Consider the following 21267-nt stretch of genomic DNA (forward strand, 5'->3'; position numbering starts at 1 on the left):
TCAGCCCCTTCAGACCTTCCTAACCTCCAGGTGGAATCTTTGCCTTCCCACCTTCTGGACCCTGCACGGGGAGGGTCTCGGGCTGTAGCCACGAGGCGGTATTAGGCAGCTAGAATCACAGAGTGGGGACTGGGGGGTGGGGTTTCCTCTCTGACAGTGGCTAGGTGAGTCACCTTCTGTGGGCTGCTCATGGCAGTCTCTTCCTCCATCCTTGAAGCAGGCCTTCCAAAGACTTCACCTGCTCCGTTATAAAGGGCTTTGAGTTCTGCAAGAGGCAGCTGTGAATGTATTAGCATCCTGCTTTCTGTATGAACATCCTGCTTTCTGGCACATGGCTAGGCCACCACTTAAACAACCGGTGCCAATTCACAGTGGAAAAAGATCTGCTCAAAGCTGGTTTCAGAAGGAGGACACGGGAGGCGTATAATACGAGCCCGTCTCCCGACGGTGCCATCTGTTCTCATTAAGGCAGCCACAGCGCCGAAGGAAGGGCCTCCAGGTGCACACAAGGAAGCCTGCTCGCCTTGTTATCCTCTCAGAGACTTTGCCTTTTGTTTTGTTTAGTTTTGTTTTTGTCTGGCAGGCTCAAAAAGACACTGTTCTACTTTCCGCAGAACAATCACTCTCACATTTTAAGAAATTAAGTCTCTGGGAAAAAAAATATTGTTCGAGAGGGCTTGTAATGGCTCCTTGACCACACGCTGTGCCTGCCAATTTATAACAGAGAAATATTACAGAAGTTGGGAGCCAAAGTTGGTGTGCACAGCCATTGCTTAAAGAGGGATGGATGCTTCCTGGGGACAATGATCTTCCCCCAGGCACCCCAGCATTTATTCAATCTGGAGAGAATTTGTCTGCCAGGCTCCCACTCCTACATCCCAGGAAGAGCTGGGCACATTCATCATCTTGTGTATTCGGAAAGTGACGATAATTCCTCTGAGAGCCAACTGGGCTCGGGAGAGTGTGATCAAACTTCTGCTGGCAATCAGACTGCCTTTGGGGAGGGGAGTCTCCATTTTGCAGGTATGTCTCTACTGCCAGTCTGCAGGAAAGCCTACCCAGTCAACAGTATTTTACCATGAAAATCTCCTTTTGGGGGTATCTTATATCACATTATAGGGAAAGGCAGAGGAAATATCAAAAGCATTTGGCCCCGAATTTAAAATGATCTTTCCGTAAATTTTTTTAGACTTTGTTTTACAAGATTAGTCTGAGGCCTAAAGCATGTCTTCGGGCCTCTTACATACTCATAATATCCTCCTTCTCTCTTGCGGTTTCCTTCCTGCCTGCCCTCAACATCCCTTACCACACTCCTATTCTGTCTCTCCTCACATGCATGGTTTGTGTGTTATGTCCTGTCACTCAGTTCCTACTAAAATGTTAGCTGATGTTAGGGTATTCTCGAGGGAAGGTATTTGCATTTTAATAGGTGGCTTGAATGTAGAAAAGCTTCATCTTAAAGCTGCAAAGCCTCACTGGGGAAAAACAGGCAATTTTGGATAGAGTGAGGGATGAGGGGATGAGAAGGGGGAATGTATGTGAGGTCAGAGACATTCTCACATCTTACTGTGCATTGTCCATGGAACTTGCCTTTCTTTTCTCTCTTTTTTTTCTTTGTCCCTGACCTCAGAGTAAATGGCACCTCACACACTCTTGTGGGCCAGAAAGAAAGTCTTTCATAGGCAGATAGGAAATAAGACTGCAGTTTTTCCAAGAGTACTGAAATGCAACAAGTCTACTGGTCTGTTGAGTTAAAAAATGGTCAGTTTGGTTGTTCTTGTTCATCTAGTTCAGCTGATCAGTTCGGTAAAAGCAGCAGAGTACTGTACTACAGTACAGTAAAACTGTTGATTCACAGCAGCCATCCCTAAACTTTTTGGCACCAGGGACTGGTTTCATAGAAGAAATTTTTTTCCCACAGAAGGGGCGGGAGATGGTTTTGGGATGAAACTGTTCCACCTCAGATCATCAGCTATTAGCACATTAGATTCTCATAAGGAGCACACAACCTAAATTCCTCACATGCGCAATTCACAATAGGGTTTGCGCCCCTATGAGAATCTAACGCAGCTGCTGATCCGACAAGAGGCGGAGCTCAGGTGGTAATGCTGCTCATTTCCTGCTGTGGGACCCTGTTCCTAACCCATACTGGTCTGTGGATCAAGGGCTGGGGACCCCCGATTTACAGCACTAAGTTACCAGTTTCCATGTTGGTGGGATTGGCGGAAACTTTTCAAGCTCTGTATGATGGAGTAACACAGGATAGAAGGAGTACCCTTGGGAAAAGCCTGGCTGCATCTGCCCCTTTATAAAGGGGACAATTGAAGCTAATTTATTTTGAAAACACAAAATGAAATTTGGTTTGAAATTTGAGGAGGAGATACACTTATGTAGCCTCTGAGAAGGAGTCAAAGACCAATAAAAGGTGGTTCTTTCTGTTCCCAAACCCAGAAGCCAATAGGGTCCACAGAAGGAGCACAGCGCCACAGTGACCATGCTGCAGCATTGTCAGATTTAGCAAGAAGAAATACAGGGTGCCCAGGGAAATTTGAATTTCTGATGAACACTGAAGACTTTTTTAGTATGTATGATTTTTGGAACATATTTATAGAAAAAAATTGTTATTTATCTGAATTCAAACTGAGTGTCCTATATTTTTGCCTGGCAATCTGGTACCATACTGCCCCTTTGAAATTCCTTGTATACGTTGTTAAAGAATAATTTTTTTGAATGGTAAAATTATAACTCTTGTATGAATATAAAATGAACATGAGTCAAAGATTTTTTTAGTTCACTGATTAATGAGCGAATCAGTAAGATGTCACAACTGGTTAGAAGAATTCAGAACACACACACACACACACACACACACACACACACACACACACACACAATCAGGAAAGGCTGAACTGAATTTGTTAATAGTTGCAAAACTAGCCAAGTTCCCAGGGCAATAATCAATTGCATTCCACTGGGCAAAATTAATTTGCGTTTCTATGGACAAGAATCATTTGCATTACCCTCAGTTTTCTACAACTTGCAGTAGTTGTAAAATAGGCCAAAGACAATGAACACTACAGAATAACCAGGAAGGGTGTGTTAGAACTTCCAGGAATCATTTTTGCCTATTTCAAAGCCTTTCACAATTGAAACATTTCACAGTGTGGTGCCCTCTCCTATGTCGGGCCTTTGCACTTGATGGTTCCTCCACTTTTTTAGTTGTCTTGAACTTACCCTTGACTGTGGGAGATCAGAATATGCCACCCCAAAATATGCCTCTTTGGTATGAGGATTGTTGAGCTGATGGCAAATAAGGAGAAACACATGCAGGAAGGCACCCTGCTCTTTCCCTATTTGCCTAAAATCAGAACATACATTTATGAAGACGAAAGACATCCCACCTCCTCTTGCTCCCCAGGCAAACAGAGATTAACCACTTAAGACAACTTTGGGTCCTTACATGCCTGGAGAAAGCACCAGAGGAACCTACATTAACAAGCTTCACCAACTAGCCTTTATTTGCCAATTATTTGCCTTTCCAAAAGTTGCTGCCCCTAAAGACTCAAAGTTCTTTTCCTTTGTGTCACAAACCTAAAAACGTACTGTTCCTTGTTGAAGATACTATATAAATTGGTATTCAAAGCCACCTCTTTGAAAGTTTCTTATTCTCTGGGTTTCTCCCATGTATGTATGAAATATACGTACATCAAACAAGCATCTGTTTGTTTTTCTCTCATTAACTTTTTTCTTTTTTTTTTGTTACAGGGGCCTGTTCTAAGAACTTATAAGAGTTAAGAAAAAAAACTTTCTTCAAACATCATTACCTCTGGAAAGCTCTTCCTGACCCACAAACTAGGTTGGATTCATGTGCTACAAGCTCTCACAGGACCATGTTTCCTTCATTAGGGCATTTATGTGAGTTTATAATTCATCCTCCTTACTGAGGTTTCTAAGTCCTTGCATGATCTGACCCCTGCACACATCAGCTTCCCTTTCAATAACTGTGCTCTGGTCATACTTCTCTCCCTTCTGTTCCTCGACCATAACAAGTTCTTCCTGCCTTAAGGACTTTGCACCTGTTGTTCCCTGTGCCTGGAATATTTTTTCTCTTGGCTCTTGCAAGGCATGTTTCTTTTCATCCGTCAGGTCTCAGTTTGAATGTCAGAAAAGCCTCTCCTGATTATCTTATCTAAAGATGCTCCCTTCTCCCCCCTTACTTTCTGTTGTAGTGATTCCTCAGCCTTAGCACAGATCAGAATCACCTGGCAGGCTTGATAAAACACAGGTCGCTGGGGCCCATGGCCAGAGTTTTTGAGTCAGCAGGTTCGGAAGCAGCGTGAAGGTCTGTGTTTTAACAAGTTCTCAGTTGATGCTGATGCTGCCAGGATGGGCATCACTCTTGGAGAAACGCTGCTCTGAGTGTTTTCTTTCAACACCTGACATTCTGTTTGTTTTCCCCCTTTTCTGATTTGCTTTCTATCTCCCATAGAACTGAAAGTTCCACACGAGCAGAGATAGTGATGCTCCTATTCTCTGATTCATCTACGGTACTAAGAACAGTGCCTTATATAAAAGAAGTTTAATGATTATTTGATGAATGAATGAATGAACCATTTTCTATTTTTTTGTTTTGTATTGTAACAAAGGGTTTGCTTACCAAATTACTGTTGAACTCGGGTGCCGGAACCAAGTTATAGAGATTGGCTTTCATCACTAAGATACGTTTGTGGAAGAGGAGTTGTCTTAATTTAATAAACCACAACAATATCTGACCAGTAACTTGAATAAGGACAAGTGCCTACTGCAGCCTGCGCTTTCCATTCGCACACCTTCCTACTTAGGGCCAATGTCATTAACCAACATTTGGTTAGATAGCATCAGGGCTTTAGGTGCTGTTGACAGGTCTCAAGAAGACATGAATTTTGCCAAGACTGGTAGCTATGAGAGCATTCAGAAGACATATATGGCAAGTGGGGTGAGGGAAGGGCTTGTGCTTTGGCTTTAAGCGTTCCTCTTGGATGAAGCAGCTTGGGTAAAGGAAGGGAGAGAGAGGAAGCAGGGAGAATCCTTCCTCCAAGCTAGGTTATAGGCAGCGCTCTCACATCCCTGGTCTTGGCAGGTCCTAACTCCAGGCCTCCTGATGCCCATATTCTGTTCCAAAGACCCCAGTCCAGGCTTTAGGGCATAGCCTCAGGCTCTCCTACCCACTAACCCTCTAGGTTCTGTTTGTTTCCCCCCTTCTACTCTCTTCTGTGCCATTCCTCTAGGCTTTTACCTTGCCACGTGACAGGCTTATGTGGTAAACTAATGGGTCCTAATGACTGTCACACACACACACCTATATATAAGGCCGCGTGCCGTGGCTCACGCCTGTAATCCCAGCACTTTGTGAGGCCAAGGCGGGTGGATTGCTTGAGCTCAGGAGCTTGAGACCAGCCTGGGCAACATGGTGAAATCCTGTCTCTACAAAAAAGTTTAAAAATTAGCCAGGCATGGCGGTGCTCACATGTAGTCCCAGCTACTTGGGAGTCTGAGGCAGGAGGATTGCTTGAGTCCAGGAGGTCGAGGCTGTAGTGAGCCATGTTCATGGCCTGGGTGACAAAGTGAGACCCTGTCTCAAAAAAATATTTATATATCCATATGTTTCTCCTTGGGGTGTGTGTGTAGTGAGACACAATATGGCATAGTGCCTAAAAGCATATACTCTGAAGTCAATCCTATGTTTGAATCTTTTTTCTGCTAAATACTGTGTGTCCCTGAGAAAGTTGCTTACCCATTCTGTTCTTCATATTATGGGGTTAACAATAGCACTAAATCATAGGGTTGTTGTAGATATAAAAGCGATAATAATTGTAAAGGGTTTAGTCCCTGTGCCTTGTAGCTACCAGGATAATAGGCCTAATAGACAGCCCCCTATGGAAAGAGCTTTCCATTTTAACAAGGGACTTTGGTAAACACATGTGCTGAGTACAACACTCTTGGCAGATCAGATATTTGAGGGCATTCAGATGACAGCATGTGAGCAGATGCCTATTCTGTCTGGCTGTTAGGGGACAGAGCACTAGGTGACTTGGCTGCTGTCTCTGGTCTTAAAAAAAGCAAGTACTGCCCAGACCCTGGCAATTGAGGATAAGACAATAATAGCAATGTTGTATTCAGGAGCGTTGCCTTAAATAATCCTTCTCCCTAATAGCTTTGCCCCTGGCGTGTGACAGGTGTTTACATTATTAAGTAAAAGCATTTAAACAGCGACCTCCTTCGTATAAGGGTGAAGGAGATTAAAATCCAAGCAGTGCTCCAGCTATTTAAATCAATGAGACTTGTCAGATCTGTAACACATGAGCTACTTAGAGGGCACAGGTACCTATTGTTTTGGAGCTTCGACTAATATCTCAATATGCTCCCTCCCTCCAAGTCTGGCCAGGCCCTGGGATGCTCATTAAAGGCTGGTCTGACCACGGCCTCTTTCCCTGTGGAAGCAGCGTTAACTAACTCTTGGCTAGATGCATGGCAAATAGTTATGCTATTAGGGAGGATCAGAGCTTGAGTTGATTCCTGCTTAGAGAAATGACCTTGCACGGAATTCCAGTGGTTAAGTTCCTTAGCTAACCAGAAGCAGGGACCATAAACGTTGCCCCCCTCTTCCGCTAGGGGGTGCTAAACCAGGCTGCTTGGCTTTGCCCACAGCCATCCTTTCTTGAGTTGTGTTTACCCAGTCTTTAGCTATGACATTGACAACTTCAGGCCCACCTGCAACCTTGAGGAACCAAGTTTCTGAAACTTAAATCTCTGTCTTTTTTAAAGCTTCATGCTCTCATCATGAACAAGAAACTTCTCTCTTCCTTAGTAATCAAACATAGATCCTTCATTTGTGTCAATGGAAGGGAAGTCTCCATGTATGAAGAGCAGCTGGACCTTAAAGATCCAACTCTTATTCCTCAAGATTTATCTTCCCCTTGGAGGTCTCTAGCTAATTTCTGCAGGTCCTACAAGGCTGGCTTCAGAGGGCGCTGATTCATTATTAATTCTCCAGTTCTAAGCAGGCGAGCAGGGTGGGGGACACTTGAACCTTCTTTTAATCCCTTAGATTCACAGCCGAGCCAGGCTGGCCACAAAAGGAACTGCACACAGGTAGATTTATAAGGCGAAGTTGACTTTTCTTCAATTTATGGCCCCATATGTCGGCCTGTCTGACTCATGGAATGTTGCCAGGTGGAGGGTTCCTGATGCCAAGAGACCGCTTAAGCCTCATCTGTGGAAGTGCTGGTTCAGCAGAGGGTGAAGCACTTTCTTCCTGGGTGGTCTCAAGGTCTCTTTTCCTGGTGATTGACTTTGGGAAGTTCTTCCCGTCACAGGAAAGCCCATAGCAGCAGGTGAGGCCACAGCCTTTAGTCTCTACATGACTTCTTTGTCAAAATGCAACATCAAAGGGTTCACAAGGAAAAGAGACCCATGCAAATAATCCGCAGCTGCTCACATGTCAGGACCAGCAGCACAGGTATCACCTGGAAGCCTGTTAGAAATGCAGAATCTCAGGCCCCCAGCCCTGCGGAAACAGACTCTGCATTTTAACAAGCTGCCCAGATAGTTTGTGTGCATGCCGCAGCTTGGGAAATAGTGACAGAGCAGAGAGACAGCCTTTTGTATACACCGTCTCTTTCCACCACAAGAAACAACTGCATTCAAACTTGGTTCAAGGAAAAGTCCTGTGATGTCCCCGTCCTTTGGAGCTGAGGAATTAACATGGGCTCTGTGGGGTTTTTCTGGAGGATGACAGAATTGTTGGGGATGCTTGAACTTCTGGAAATGTTTGAAGGGAGAAGGAATGTAACGACCCTTCTGCTCAGAGCAAAGCAACGAGACCGCATCCTGGGTTGGAGACCACTGCACAAGTTACTTTGCTTATTTCTATAATTGTGGTCAGTACCTCTGCCATCTGCCATCTTCCTACAGCAGTGTGTAGGCCTCTAGGAGGCCTGGAGCAAGATCAGCACCCAGGTGGAGGCCTCTTAGAAGAAAAAGCCCTGTCAAAGTGCAGGGGACTCCCAGACAATGCAACATTCATTCAGGCCCATCAATTCTGTCAAAAGTTCATTCAATGAAAATAGTACCAAGTGGGTACTCAACTGCTTAGCCAGTTTAGTCTCCACAGCAACTCTGAGGCCACAGGTAAATACAGTCTCAGGCACGGAAGGAAATCTGATATTTATTCAGAGAGGCAGTAGATATCCCTCTGTCCCTGACTTGCTAGCTATGTGACCCAAGGCAAGTTACTTACCTTCCCCAACCAGTAGCTTCTCCATTTTAAAATGGGTTATCAGAAGGTACTGATCTTCTGGGTGTGTTGTAAATGCTAAGCTTACTATTCACTCTAGGCCAGGCATGGTGGCTCATGCCTGTAATCCCAGCACTTTGGGAGGCCCAGGCAAGGGGATTGCTTGAGCCCAGGAGTTTGAGATCAGCCTAGGAAACATAGTGAGACCCAGTCTCAGCAAAAAATAAAAAAAATTAGCTGAGTGTGGTGGTGCATGCTTGTAGTCCCAGCTACTTAGGAGGATGAAGTAGGAGAATTGCTTGAGCCCAGGAGCTCAAGGCTGCAGTAAGCCATGATTGTGCCATTACACTCCAGCCTGGGTGACAGAGCAAGACTCTGTTCAAAAAAAAAAAAAATCACCCCGTAATGCTATTACTCACACTTAAAGTCTTCTCTATAGGAGAAAAGAATGATATTTCAGGAGTGTAAGGAATCTTGATGTCACTTTATGGAAAGGGGATGAAAAAGAAGATGAAAGAGGCTTGTTTTCATTTTGCCAGAGTCATGGATTCCAGTTCCAGGTCTGGTTTGCATCACCATAGTCCCAAACAAGTGTAACATCCAGAGCCCAGCAGGAATTCTGGATGAAATATCAGCCAGGAGAAGGACTGTGACAGCTGTAGGTCACTTGGGCCATAGTTAGTTAATGGGGAAGACAGATGAATGAGTGTATTGTGGCAACATATCAGAAGGTCTGAGGCATAAATAGTGTTGAAAAATAATAAGACAGTTGGTTCTTGAGGATCAACATTGCAGGGAAGGAGAAATGCACAGCAAAAGACCATGTTGTGTTTTTGGATCGTGGCCGGGGATGCACATTCACTCTGCCCCTCTCCTCTTCAACCCCACTCTCCACATCCCGTGACCTGGTGGGATACCAGGGGTCATGAGATCCCATCACATACACGAGTTTCAAGAGTCACTAACAAGCTTGTAAAGAACAGGTGCTTTCTAAGGAATATTCACTCTTGCAGCTGTATTCCTAGGGCTTAAATAGCACACTGTTTTCCACTGACAAATGATTTCGGGTAGGGAGAGCTCATGAACTTGTACGAATGGCAGACACATTTGAATTTCTTTTTTATTCTGAAAGCTAACTGCTGAAAGCAAATGTGAAAAAAAATTATCTCCCTCTGTTTTATCTCTGGGAGAAGATAAAAATACGAGGTGTTTTAATTTGGCAGTGATCTGGGCGCCTTCCGCTGGCCTGTTTTCCTTTTGCGAAGAGCTCCCACTTTCCGGACTGCCGTTTCTTTGATCTTATATTCTCTCTGTGTTCAGGTACCCCTTTGTGCCTACCTGAATCGTGTGTAACAAATCATCTTAATTACTTCAGGCCTGGCTTCCTCCTCCAGTTCTCATTTTCTGAAATTCTTGCGATGGTTACCAAATAAATCAGTGTGGGGCTCCAGCCCTTGGAAACAGCACGGAGGCACTAGCAGCAGCCAGAGGAATTTCAAAGTTAGTTAAAAGGCACAGGAGGAGTGAGGGAATTGAATGAGAACCTCCCTACCCACCCTGATTTTCAGCCTGGAGAGTTAGTGCTGCCTGTATTCCAATTCCGTGTGCTTTGCAGGGCTCAGCCCTCACACCTTTCCCTGTAGAAGAGAGAATAATTAATGCCGTGACTCCTCGGCGTGGTAGCTAGAGCCCTGCTGTCATCAGCAGTGCCCCAAACGCAGTAGGAACGCGTACCGTATTTCAAAGCCCAGGCGGGCAGAGAAGGGGGAAGGAACTGGTGGCGCGCTGTGACCTGCGGGAGCTCCCCGGCTCAGCCAGTAGGAGGCGCAAGCTAGGCGGAGAGCGGGTTGTGGGGAAGCGGGCCGCTCCCGGGACTCGTCACTGGGTTGGAGCTGGCCCGCTTGAGTGGCTCCAGTTCCAGGAAGGCCGGGTGGCGTGGGGCTATGTTTTAAGTGGCCGTTTGTAAGAACCCCTGGCGGAGAGGTGCTGAGGCAGGCTGGGCTGTGATCCTGCACGCCCGGCGGCCTAAGGGGAGGTAATTGGGAACGGCGAGCTGACACTGCGGAAAAGAAAATGTAAGCCGCGCAGCCGCATCAACGCCTTCTTGACAGCGGTGTCTGTTAGTCCACGGCGTCCCCTCCTAAGGGGAGTTGCGAAAGACCCATTCTGGAGGCATTTCACGGGGCCCCGTAACGCCCGGGCGAGTGAGCTGCTGAGAATTGCATGGCTCCTTCTGGGGCCAAGCGGTCCTAGGAGAGCCGGCTGGGAGGCCGATTGCTTGGACGTCCTCCGCCAGCCCCCCCAACTCTGCGTGCGGCGACGTTGGGAGGTCCCGTTAGAAGCTCCTTGGGCGGGATCTGTCCACCATGCCGCGGCGCGGAGTGGGAGAGGTTTCGGTCTCTGCCAAGGGAAGGTGCTGTTGAGTGCATCGCCGTGAACACGACGCAGCACATCCTACAGCCCCTGTGGATATGTGGATGCTGTGGGGGCCTGTTGGGTCCGACAGAAATTTCAAAATCAAAATTTTTCACCATCCTCATTGGGTGATGGTTTGTAGAATATTTTTGAGGGAGTCTTGTTTGAGGCGGACAGACGCACTCACCTGGTACACTCTTTTTCGAGAACATGGTGATAAAATAGGTTGGCTCTAACGAGAAGGTGTCACTCCTCCACTCCCTGTCCCAAGAGGGCTTCGAGGGACACCCAGGTGACCAGGATGTGGCTTCTCCTGTGATAGCCATCTGAGAACGTTGATCTCTGTTCTTTACTTGCTTCTAGTCAGAAAACATGGCCTGTGTTAGGCGCCCTAGGGGATAAAGCGAATTAGACCTGGACCTGACTCCAGTTTTTTCTTTTAAAACTCATTCGTTTTTTCTTCAAAAAAATAACTCTCCAGGTGTTTCTCACGTACAGCTGTTTTTTGTTGGGAATTACTACATTAAATTACCTCGAAGACTCTTCTCATTTCAGAAATTTTTTGGTTTCCTAATTGTTTTTCTAAAATTTTTAATTATTTTTATTTTTATTTTTTATTTTTTTTGTAGAGGTGAGGCCTCCCTATGTCGCCCAGGCTAGTCTCGAACTCCTGGGCTTAAGTGATCCTGCCACTTCAGCTTCCCGAAGTGTTGGGATTACAGGCCCGAGTCACTGTGCCTAGCTTCCCCTGGTTCTTGAGCTCTTCTGGGGCCACTAGATTCTCTTTCACCAGCATGAAGTAGGATCATTTTAGTTAGGGTCAAATTATAACCTTAAATCCCAAGTGACATGGTTCTTTTGTGACCACTAACCCCCCAAAAGATTTTTTTTTTTCTGATTTCAAAACTTCTCCTCCTAAATCATCCTGCAAATTTTACTGAACCTCTACTACATGCCAGAGGCTCCATTCTAGGCATTGGGGAAAAATACAATGGTGCAGACAAGGAGCCTGTTCTCATGGAGCTTACATTCTAGAATTGAATCCAGATCATTATGAATTTCCTCTTTATTTTGTTTTAGTCTCTTTCTTAAGCTTTCAACTGTGTTCTTCTGGTTTCTCATTCCCAGTTCATCCTAGGGCAGAAACATAAGTTAAGTCCACTTTTTTTTTTTTTTTTTTGAGACGGAGTCTCACTCTGTCGCCCAGGCTGGAGTGCAGTGGCGCGATCTGGGCTCACTGCAAGCTCCGTCTCCTGGGTTCACGCCATTCTCCTGCCTCAGCCTCTCCGGGTAGCTGGGACTACAGGTGCCCGCCACCACGCCCGGCTAATTTTTTTGTATTTTTAGTAGAGACGGGGTTTCACCGTGGTCTCGATCTCGTGACCTCGCGATCCGCCCGCCTTGGCCTCCCAAAGTGCTGGGATTACAAGCGTGAGCCACTGCGCCTGGCCTAAGCCCCCCTTATACTTGGTATTACGCACGGGACGGAGTCTCGCTCTGTCACCCAGGCTGGAGTGCAGTGGCGCAATCTTGGCTCACTGCAAGCTCCGCCTCCCGGGTTCACGCCATTCTCCTGCCTCAGCCTCTCCGAGTAGCTGGGACTACAGGCGCCCGCCACCACGCCCGGCTAATTTTTTGTATTTTTGGTAGAGACGGGGTTTCACCGTGGTCTCGATCTCCTGACCTCGTGATCCGCCCGCCTCGGCCTCCCAAAGTGCTGGGATTACAAGCGTGAGCCACCGCGCCCGGCCAAGTCCACCTTTATACTTGGTATTACGCACTGAATGTTTTTGTCCCTTTCAAATTCATATGTTGAAATCGAATCCCTAATGTGATGGTATTTGGAGGTGAGGCCTTTGGGAGGTAATTAGGTCCTGAGGAAAGAACCCTCATGAATGGGATTAGTGCCTTATAGAAAGAGGCAGGAGAGCTAGCTCATCTGCTTGCCACCTTGGGAGGATACAACACGAAGTTGGCAGTTTGCAACCTGGAAGAGAGTCCTCGCCAGCACCTGACCATGCTGGCACCCTGTTCTCTGACTTTCAGCCTCCAGAATTATGGGAAATTTCTGTTATTTTTAAGTCACCCAGTCTATACTACCTTCTTATAGCAGCTGGAACTAAGACACTTGTTTATCCTTCATCTGTAGGAAAATGCTAAATCAGATAATGGCAACCACTGTGAACTATATTATCTCTAGGGTATTATGGGGTCTCCATGGCAGGTGAGAGAAATATCTTTTTATAACTAAAAATGTTGAGCACTCTAACCATCTCGATGCATATTTTTTACTCTCTGTATTTAAAAGTTAAGTCTCATTTTCTACTTGTAGTTGACATCTGTTGTTATCATTTACTGCTCCGTTACATGCTGGGAAGATACATTCCCTAGTCTTCCATTTTTGTGTGTAGGGACTTTTTCAGAAAACACTCCTAGCTCCTTGGTTCCCTGTATCCCCCTTTTCCCTTCCCCTCAAGGGAGGAAGAGTGAGCTACCTGATGGGTGAGTTTGCGTGCAGTGGCTGAGCATGGGACTCTCAGCGCCTTTCTATTTTCTCTTTGTCACCTACAAGTGTGCAAACAGCTTTCTATGCTCTTCCATGCCATACATGACAGGAGCAGGCCCCCATGGGAGACTGCATGTCTGTGATGGGGGCAGGCCCATCTAATTCAGGAATTAGCAAGCTCATTTGGTTAACAGACCTAAAGCCATGTTGTAAGGCTGACATTTTAAGGCTTTTCTACTTGGCTCCTGGGTCTTTCTCTCAACTGGCTCCAAACTAGGGTGGGGCGTTGAGCTTCCTCAAACCCCAATAGTACCCATATCTCAATTCCCTCTAGAGAACCACCTTCTCCAGCTCATAGTGAGTTTGAATTAAGTGAAACTAACTCTACACATGAGACCCACAATTAGCTCCCCTTGGCTACAAGATTTGTTTAAGGATGAACATAGGGCCCAATCAGATCTAATGAATCACAGTGATGTTTTTCTCACTGAGGAACTCTTAATTTTATCTGCTGGACCTAAAGGAGGGTGTAGGGATTACAGCCATTGCTGCCATCCCATTACAACATGAAGCCAAGAGACGTAGAAAAATGCTCCTGATGCCATTGGTTGAGTTCAGGATTCAGCCACATCTGAAATGTATTCTACCCCTGGACTTTTCAGCTTAAGTGAAACGATAAGTTCCCTTTGTGCTTAAGCTAGTTTGGGTCAGTTTCCTACTGCTTGCAATGGTAAATGGATCATTCTTTATATTATTTTCACATTGTTAGTTTTAATTGATTTTAGATCACCACAGATCACCTCAATTACTCATGTTAGATCCCAGGAGCTAGAAGCGATTTTAGAAAGTGTTAATAGCAGGAGGTTACTTAGGTTTTAATGTTGAGATGTTAATTATTTTAGGGACCTTTTATTACCTATTTACTTTATCTATTTATTTATTATTTTTTGGTAAACAAATCTGATGGGATACTTGACTATAGTAAGTCTTTAATCAAACTTTAACAATGCAATCAGTTTATTTTTTCCTTTTGATTAACTAGAGAAGAGCAACTCTTGTTCTTTAAAGTCATAATGATCATTATAAATATCCTCGAGGAAACAACAAACTCTTGAGGAAAGTTATTTCAGTTACATCCCGACATAAAAGACTGGAAATTTTTTTACTGATAATTCTGGTGGAGGCAGAATATAACCAGAAGGGTGTTGAGGTTTGGATGGACAACGAGAAGAGAGAAGGGCCTTCTGGGAATGGGGAAGAAAATCAGTGGAGTCAAGAGTGAGGCACATTCATAGCTGCTGAGGTGGAGCTGGCAAGCTGTCCAAAAAAAAAAAAAAGTGAGCTTTCCCTTTCATCTTTTATAGAATTGCTGCTCATCCAGGGACTATATTTTTCAACACTCTTTGCATCTAGATATGGTCATGTGACTTGTTCTCACCAGTGAAATGTGAGTGGAAGTTACTTCTATGCCAAGGCTTTTAAAAAGTAGCCTACTTTCCTGGTACGTTTCCTGCTTTCATCCCTACGTCGTCCTTCTAGTGGTTAGTAGGGGCATAAACTCAAAGAAGTTTGGCTTTCTGAATCACTGAATGAGAGAAAACTTGCTTTGATTTTTTTTTTTTTTCAAGAGACGGGGTCTTGCTGTGTCACCCAGGTTGGAATGCAGTGGAGTGACCATAGCTTACTGCAGCCTCGTACTCCTGGGCTCAAGTGATCCTTCTGCCTAGGCCTCCCAAAGGTGCTAGGATTACAGGCATGAGCCATCACGCCCAGACTGGGCTATTTCATGAAAAGGAAATAAAGTTCTATTGTGTTTGGCCACTGTATTAGGCTGTCCTTGCATTGCCATAAAGAAATACCTGAGACTGGGTAATTTATAAGAAAAGAGATTTAATTGGCTCATGGTTCTGCAGGCTGTACAGGAAGCATGACACTGGCATCTGCTTCTGGGGATGCCTCAGGAAGCTTTTCTTTGTGGCAAAAGATGAAGCAGGAGTAGGCACACAAGAGTGCTATCACGCGGACAGCACTAAGCCGTGAGGGATCCACCCCCATGATCCAAACACCTCCCACCAGGCCCCACTGCTAGCATTGGGGATTACATTTCAACATGAGATTTGGGCAGGGACAAATATCCAAACAATATCAGCCAGTGTGCATTTACAGATATATTTGATACAAAAAGATCTCAGTGATTCTCAAAGTGTGGTTTCCAGACGAGGAGCATCAGCCTCACTGGAGACTTGTTAGATATGCAAATTCTCAGGCCCCACTCTTGATCTACTGAATCAGAATCTCAGATCCAGAGACCTGTGTATCTGACAAGCCCTCCAGGTGGTCCTAATGCACACTGAAGTTTGAGGGCCACTGCCTTGTGCCGTCCCTACCAACTTCATCGCTGCTCTAACTGAGCAGTAGACATGGGTTGTTTCTCTCCTCACCTTTGCCTTTTCTTGATTAAACTTTCAAAGTGTCTTAAGTTTCTGAGCTTCATTAGCAATGGTGCTGAAAGTTAAGGGTAATGTTGAAAAATCTTGTGCATGTGGGAAGACATTTGGTGAGTTTGAAGTTCTGCTGAATTTTGAGGAAAGGAAACATCGTGAAACTTAAGATAGCTTGAAAACAACTTTTGTTCAGTTCTAAACATTAGCACTTTTTATAAAAGGGCCTATGTCCTACCTAGAACAGGTGTCACAACCCAGATGCCCCCCAGGTAATCTAATCCAGGGGAGTGGGACGAGTGGAGGGCAGCGACCAGTATGAAGCAACAGCTGATTGTTAAGAATGTGGGCCCAGTGACTTCAGGTCTAAACATTATTAAAAAGAACTGCAGATTTGCATTTTCATTTTACATCTTCTGGTTTGTAAATGTTAACTCACATTACAAAAAATCCAAGAAACAAAACCAAAAATTATGTGTGGGTCGACATGCCTGAGTGTTTAATTTGGCGCCTGGGCTGCCAGTTTTACAACCTTTGTCTGGAAGTACCAAGGAAGCAGTCAGGTTGCTAATGTCTCCTCTTACTCATTAGGAGGCAAAATAACTTTTACACGATGATGAGCTTCAAAAGAGAGATGAATAAGAGCTGTACAAAGTAGTTGCCAAGGTAACATCTTGCTGATCAGAAAGGGGCGACAATTGGGTTTTATGTAGACGCAGTGGGAGAATGAAACATAATCTTTCTCTGTCTTCTTTCTGTTTAAGATCAGTGTGGAAATGGATGTGGATGCAGTGCTGCTGCCTGAGATTAGCAGGAAGCAATTCTTTTCCCATTTGGAGAGACCCCAGTGAGACCTGATCAACTAGCAACATGCGGAAGTCACACCATTAAATCTTCCAATTTGCTAGCAGCAAATCAATGAACTCTGATAGCTGCTGCCCTAAGCTAGCATCCAGGGAACTGTGGACAAGCTATCTGATACCTGAATTTTAGTGAAGGAAAGTTAAATTTTTTCTAAAAGCAGGGCGGGAGTGGGGTTGTGTGGGGAAGATTATATTAAGCAGTGAGAGAAGACAGATGGAGTTTTGTAGAAAGAGAGCTGGTTGTTTTAAATTGTATCTTAAATTTATTGTAGAGCGATTGGTAATTAGTGTTTTGTTAGTTGTGTGTTTATACCAACCAATTAATAAGAAAGGCTTTTATTTTTATTTCATCAATTGGAGCTGAACTTTATTTTTTATTATAAATATAAGGCATTATTCTAGGGCCTGGCAAACATAGGGCCTGGCAAACATAGGCAGCCCCTTTTTTTTCTGTGGAAGATTATACCTTGGTATGCTTTCACCACCGTGAGATGAAAATTTGAGAACAGTGAGAGACAGATGCTTGCCTGAGGAGTTTTATTTTCCCTTTAATCCTTATCAGATATCCAGATATTACCTATATTGCCTTGATCTGCTGTCTGAAGGTGGGTTTCTTTGATTGTTTGAAGAGTTCTGGGCACTAGAGGTGCTTACTTTGTGATGGGAGCAAATAACAAGGTGTTGCCCATGACATGGTCAAGCCTCTTCTTCAATTAGCCACCTATCCTGGACATGTTTTCATAGTGATATATCTCATCCCTTTTAGTAACTGCAGAATCTTGGACATTTAGAGGTCTCCAAATATTGGTTGTCATTTATGGTGTATTGTGTTTTTGTTATTATGATAACGTTGCAATAAATATCCTAGCAACCTATTTTTGCTTACAAGTAGAGTATTTTTGAAGAATAAATTCCTTCATGTGAAATTGACGGGTTCAAAATATAAAAGGATTAAAGTTTCAGTAGTTAGTTAATTGCCTTACAATGGAATTACAACAATTTATACTTCCGCCAGTAATTCATGAACTCTGCCTTACTATATAATATTTCTAATCTTTCCCAATCTGATACTGAGAAACATGTTTTATTATTCTATTTTTTTTTTTTCACTGAAAGAGAGACTTTGAACACCCCTCCGTATGTTTCAAAAACACTTGTAGACCAAGTGTGATGGCTCACTCCTGTAATTTCAGCACTTTGGGAAGTGAGAAGATTGCTTGAGCTCAGGAGTTCGAGACCAACTTAGGCAACCGATCTAGACAAGGAAGACCTTGTCTCTATGAAAAAATGAAAACATTAACTGGGCATGGTGGTGTGTGCCGTGGTGCTAGCTACTCAGGAGGCTGAAGATGGGAGGTCTGCTTGAGCCTGGGAAGTTGAGGCTGCAGTGAGCTGTGTGATGGCACCACTGCACTCCAGCCTGGGCAACAGAGTGAGGCCCTGTCTCACAAAACAAAACAAAACAAAACAAAACAAAACAAAACTTTTTTTTTTCAGTGAATGTTTCTTTATAGATTTCAATTTCTAAAAATTGTTGGCACTTTTTTTGATTGACTGAATAGCTCATTATATATTAAGCAATTTAGACTTTTTTTTTTTTTTTTTTGAGACAGAGTCTCGCTCTGTCGCCCAGGCTGGAGTGCATTGGTTCGATCTGGGCTCACTGCAACCTCTGTCTCCCGGGTTCAAGCAATTCTCCCCCCTCAGCCTCCTGAGTACCTGGGATTGCAGGCACCCACCATCATGCCCGGTTAATTTTTGTATTTTTGTAGAGATGGGGTTTCACCGTGTTGTTCAGGCTGGTCTTGAACTCCTGATCTCAGATGATCTACCCTCCACGGCTTCCCAAAGTGCTGGGATTACAGGTGTGAGCCGCCGTGCTTGGCCCAATTTAGACTTTTTAAACCAACTTTTGAAGGTTGGTTTAAAAAAAATAAATGACTGGATCATGTTCTAACTACTTATAGTCTCAGCCAAACACAATTGCGGAAGGCCTAGCCAAAGGCTCTTTGCTCAGTGAAAGTTCCATGAATCTCAGGCACAGAGGATAGTCTGGAAAGACCTAACGTGCACATGCAAATCTATTAGGAAAGATGAAGTCTTAGGCTTATATAGAGCTAAATAATTGCATGTTTAATGCAATGCCAGGGTACAGGTAATGGTGATTGGAGTTGGAGGGGTGATATGTGTGGTGGGTGAGGAAGTCAGGGCTGAGTCCTAGGTGAGATCAATAGCAGTGATGTGTATTTATGCATCTGAGGGCTGGAATGCTCATGACAGGATTTATTTTCATTCTCTTTCGAGGAGAGCCATGCTGCCTTGCTGTTTCTTGCTCTTGTACACAGAGCACTTGGTGTCTCGCGGATCCCCTTTGACGCCGGTGCCTTTCCAGGCCAGTGCTTAGCTTGTGCTCAGAGGATGCAGGCTCAGGCCCTACCAGACTAGGGATGAGAGGCAAACCTTCTTTCCAATGCTCTATGTGGGCTCCCCATGGCATTTTCTTTCATTTTGGGTTCCATCCTGGCCTAAAGCTTCCCATTAAAGCTAATGGCCATTGGAGTTAACCCACATTTTCTCCTTTGGTATTTATAAAAAGCAACACTGAAAAACCTTGAAATTAACTAACAATAAAAAAACCATTGATCGGTTCTTTCCTGGAGATGGTTCTTTCTTCTCAAATAGGCCACTTTGCAGACTGGAAATCACCCCAATCCTCAAATAGCCTAATATTTTTCACATGTGATTCCAGCAAATTGCTGTTTGCATAACACCTTGGTGGGGACTCACTGAAGAGCTAGATTTGTTAGTGACATTTTCACATGATGTTTTGAGCTGCCTGAATAATTGTAATATTCGCCAGAAAAAACAGTAATGAAAGTGCCTACAATTATTCATATCTCAACATTGTAAGCCTTAATTTCCTGCCTGAAGTGTGGTAAATTACTCATTTTTAAAGTCATCTCTAGCCACTGAGAGTTTATGGTGATCTATATATATATTTTGTAGATTCCAAAAAAAATCAATGACTATGAATATCACAGACTGTCAAAATAGCTGGTGTGATTATAAAATAATGAGATCAACTAAAAACATCAGCTCTCAGACATCCAAATTGTAAGAGGAAAATGAAGATGAGGAAGGGGAAAGTGAATTGCTTAATGTCTTGTGGGTACCAAATAATAGAGTCAGTATCTGCCCCTGCCATGCTGAAGATTTTGCACTGTTGCTTACACACATTCATTCCCCTTTTTGCAGGCTTTGTCGGGCCAGGAGATGGTTTTGCAGCAGCAGAAGACTATGAACTGGGCTTTGGGAGATAGGATCTCTGGTTGTATTCTGGCTATCCACACTCTGAAAGAGGACCGTGACAGGTATTGTCATTATTTTTGGCTAAGTTTCTAGGTTAGCCAACCTATGGCAGATTGGGAAGACTTTATAATGTGAATAAACAGAAGAAAGTTTACATGATCAAAAAAGATTTTTTCTCCTGGTGGAAACTGCAATTATTAGGGCAACTCTTTAAGTGCCCATCAATATCAGGATGCATTTTAACAGGTTAAGTACTCTTCTAACTGGGATGAATAGGGCATTGACAGGAAAATTAACATACAAGTTCTTATATCCTCCTTCCCTTGTATCTGGTCACATAACCTAACGTGAATTTTTTATGCCTTTAAGTGCTGATATTATGGAAAAACCTTCTAAAACTGGATAAATATCATTTTCCAAGACTCAGACCAAATATCACATCTTTCTCTGATTTTCTTGATCCTTCCTGCCAAAAAGAAATACCACCATATATATATTAGTGTAATCCATTTGTAATTAACATAAAATTTCTCATTTTACGGAGAATTTGAGTATCCTACCAATATACCTACAAAAGGATGAAAGAAGATTTGGAGTCAAGGGAAAACGAGCGCAATAAAATAGCTGCTTACCACCGACTCTCACACAGTTGCTAGAAGAGACTGCACATTTAGGTCTAAGTTTCTGGAAGATAAAGCAAAAATAGAAACACAATTCATTATAAAATTTTGGCATATCCATAAAATAAAAACAAATGAACTGTTTTGAGAAAACTCTTTCTGAGTTTGAGCTCTAAAAGGAACTTCTCTATGGAATCCTTAGAATATGAGCAGGCTGTGATATAGGGGAGAAACCCCTCGACATTCCTATATTGGGTTTAGATCTAATTTCACTCAGTAGTTTTTAAATGTTACTCCTTGTAGACAGATGATGAGACGCCAAAGTACAGCTGAGTGAAAGCAGTTCCTTTGAAAACGAAAGGCTGTAAAAACAAGGCTGTGGATCATGTTGTTTTAGTTCTTTACAGATTTTTTAAACTGAATTTTGCATCTGTGTACATGAAGAATAAATTGTAGAATATCTAAAGAAATGGATGGGCCGCTTATCTTTTAGAACCTCCATAAATTATTTATTGTAAGTATGTTTGATAAGGATTGTACAGCTGAGAGTTCAAGGTTGCATTTTTTTCCCCAGCAAGAACCAAAAGTGCAGATAACATGCAGCCAATTAAGGACAAATCTGTATGGTTTGTCAATCAATCTGTCAGAATGTCCCTGAACTGTAGCATTTATCACTTGGTATTATAGACATCTGTGTCCCTGGCATAACTGCATCCTCTTCAAGGGCAGGAATTGCTTCTTTTCCATTTTTGCACTCTAGCATCCAGCATTATGTTTGAGACCTAGCATCTATATAAGAGACTTTGTTGAATGGAATCAATTGAAAGGCTTCCCATTA

At 43.7% G+C, this 21267-nt stretch overlaps 1 long non-coding RNA gene across 6 annotated transcripts in view; it reads left to right on the forward strand.

The window, feature by feature from the left end:
• Positions 1-10157: 10157 nt before the first annotated feature.
• LOC131381617 (uncharacterized) overlaps positions 10158-21267 on the forward strand; it is a 175756-nt gene continuing 164646 nt past the window's right edge. For all 6 annotated transcript variants that reach the window (XR_009210484.1, XR_009210483.1, XR_009210480.1 and 3 more), the window contains exons 1-3: positions 10158-10350; positions 16402-17105; positions 19756-19871. This is a non-coding gene — a long non-coding RNA (uncharacterized LOC131381617). The remainder of the gene's footprint in view (positions 10351-16401; positions 17106-19755; positions 19872-21267) is intronic.

Source organism: Hylobates moloch, unplaced genomic scaffold (assembly GCF_009828535.3).
Source record: "Hylobates moloch isolate HMO894 unplaced genomic scaffold, HMol_V3 SCAFFOLD_2, whole genome shotgun sequence".
NCBI lineage: Eukaryota > Metazoa > Chordata > Mammalia > Primates > Hylobatidae > Hylobates > Hylobates moloch.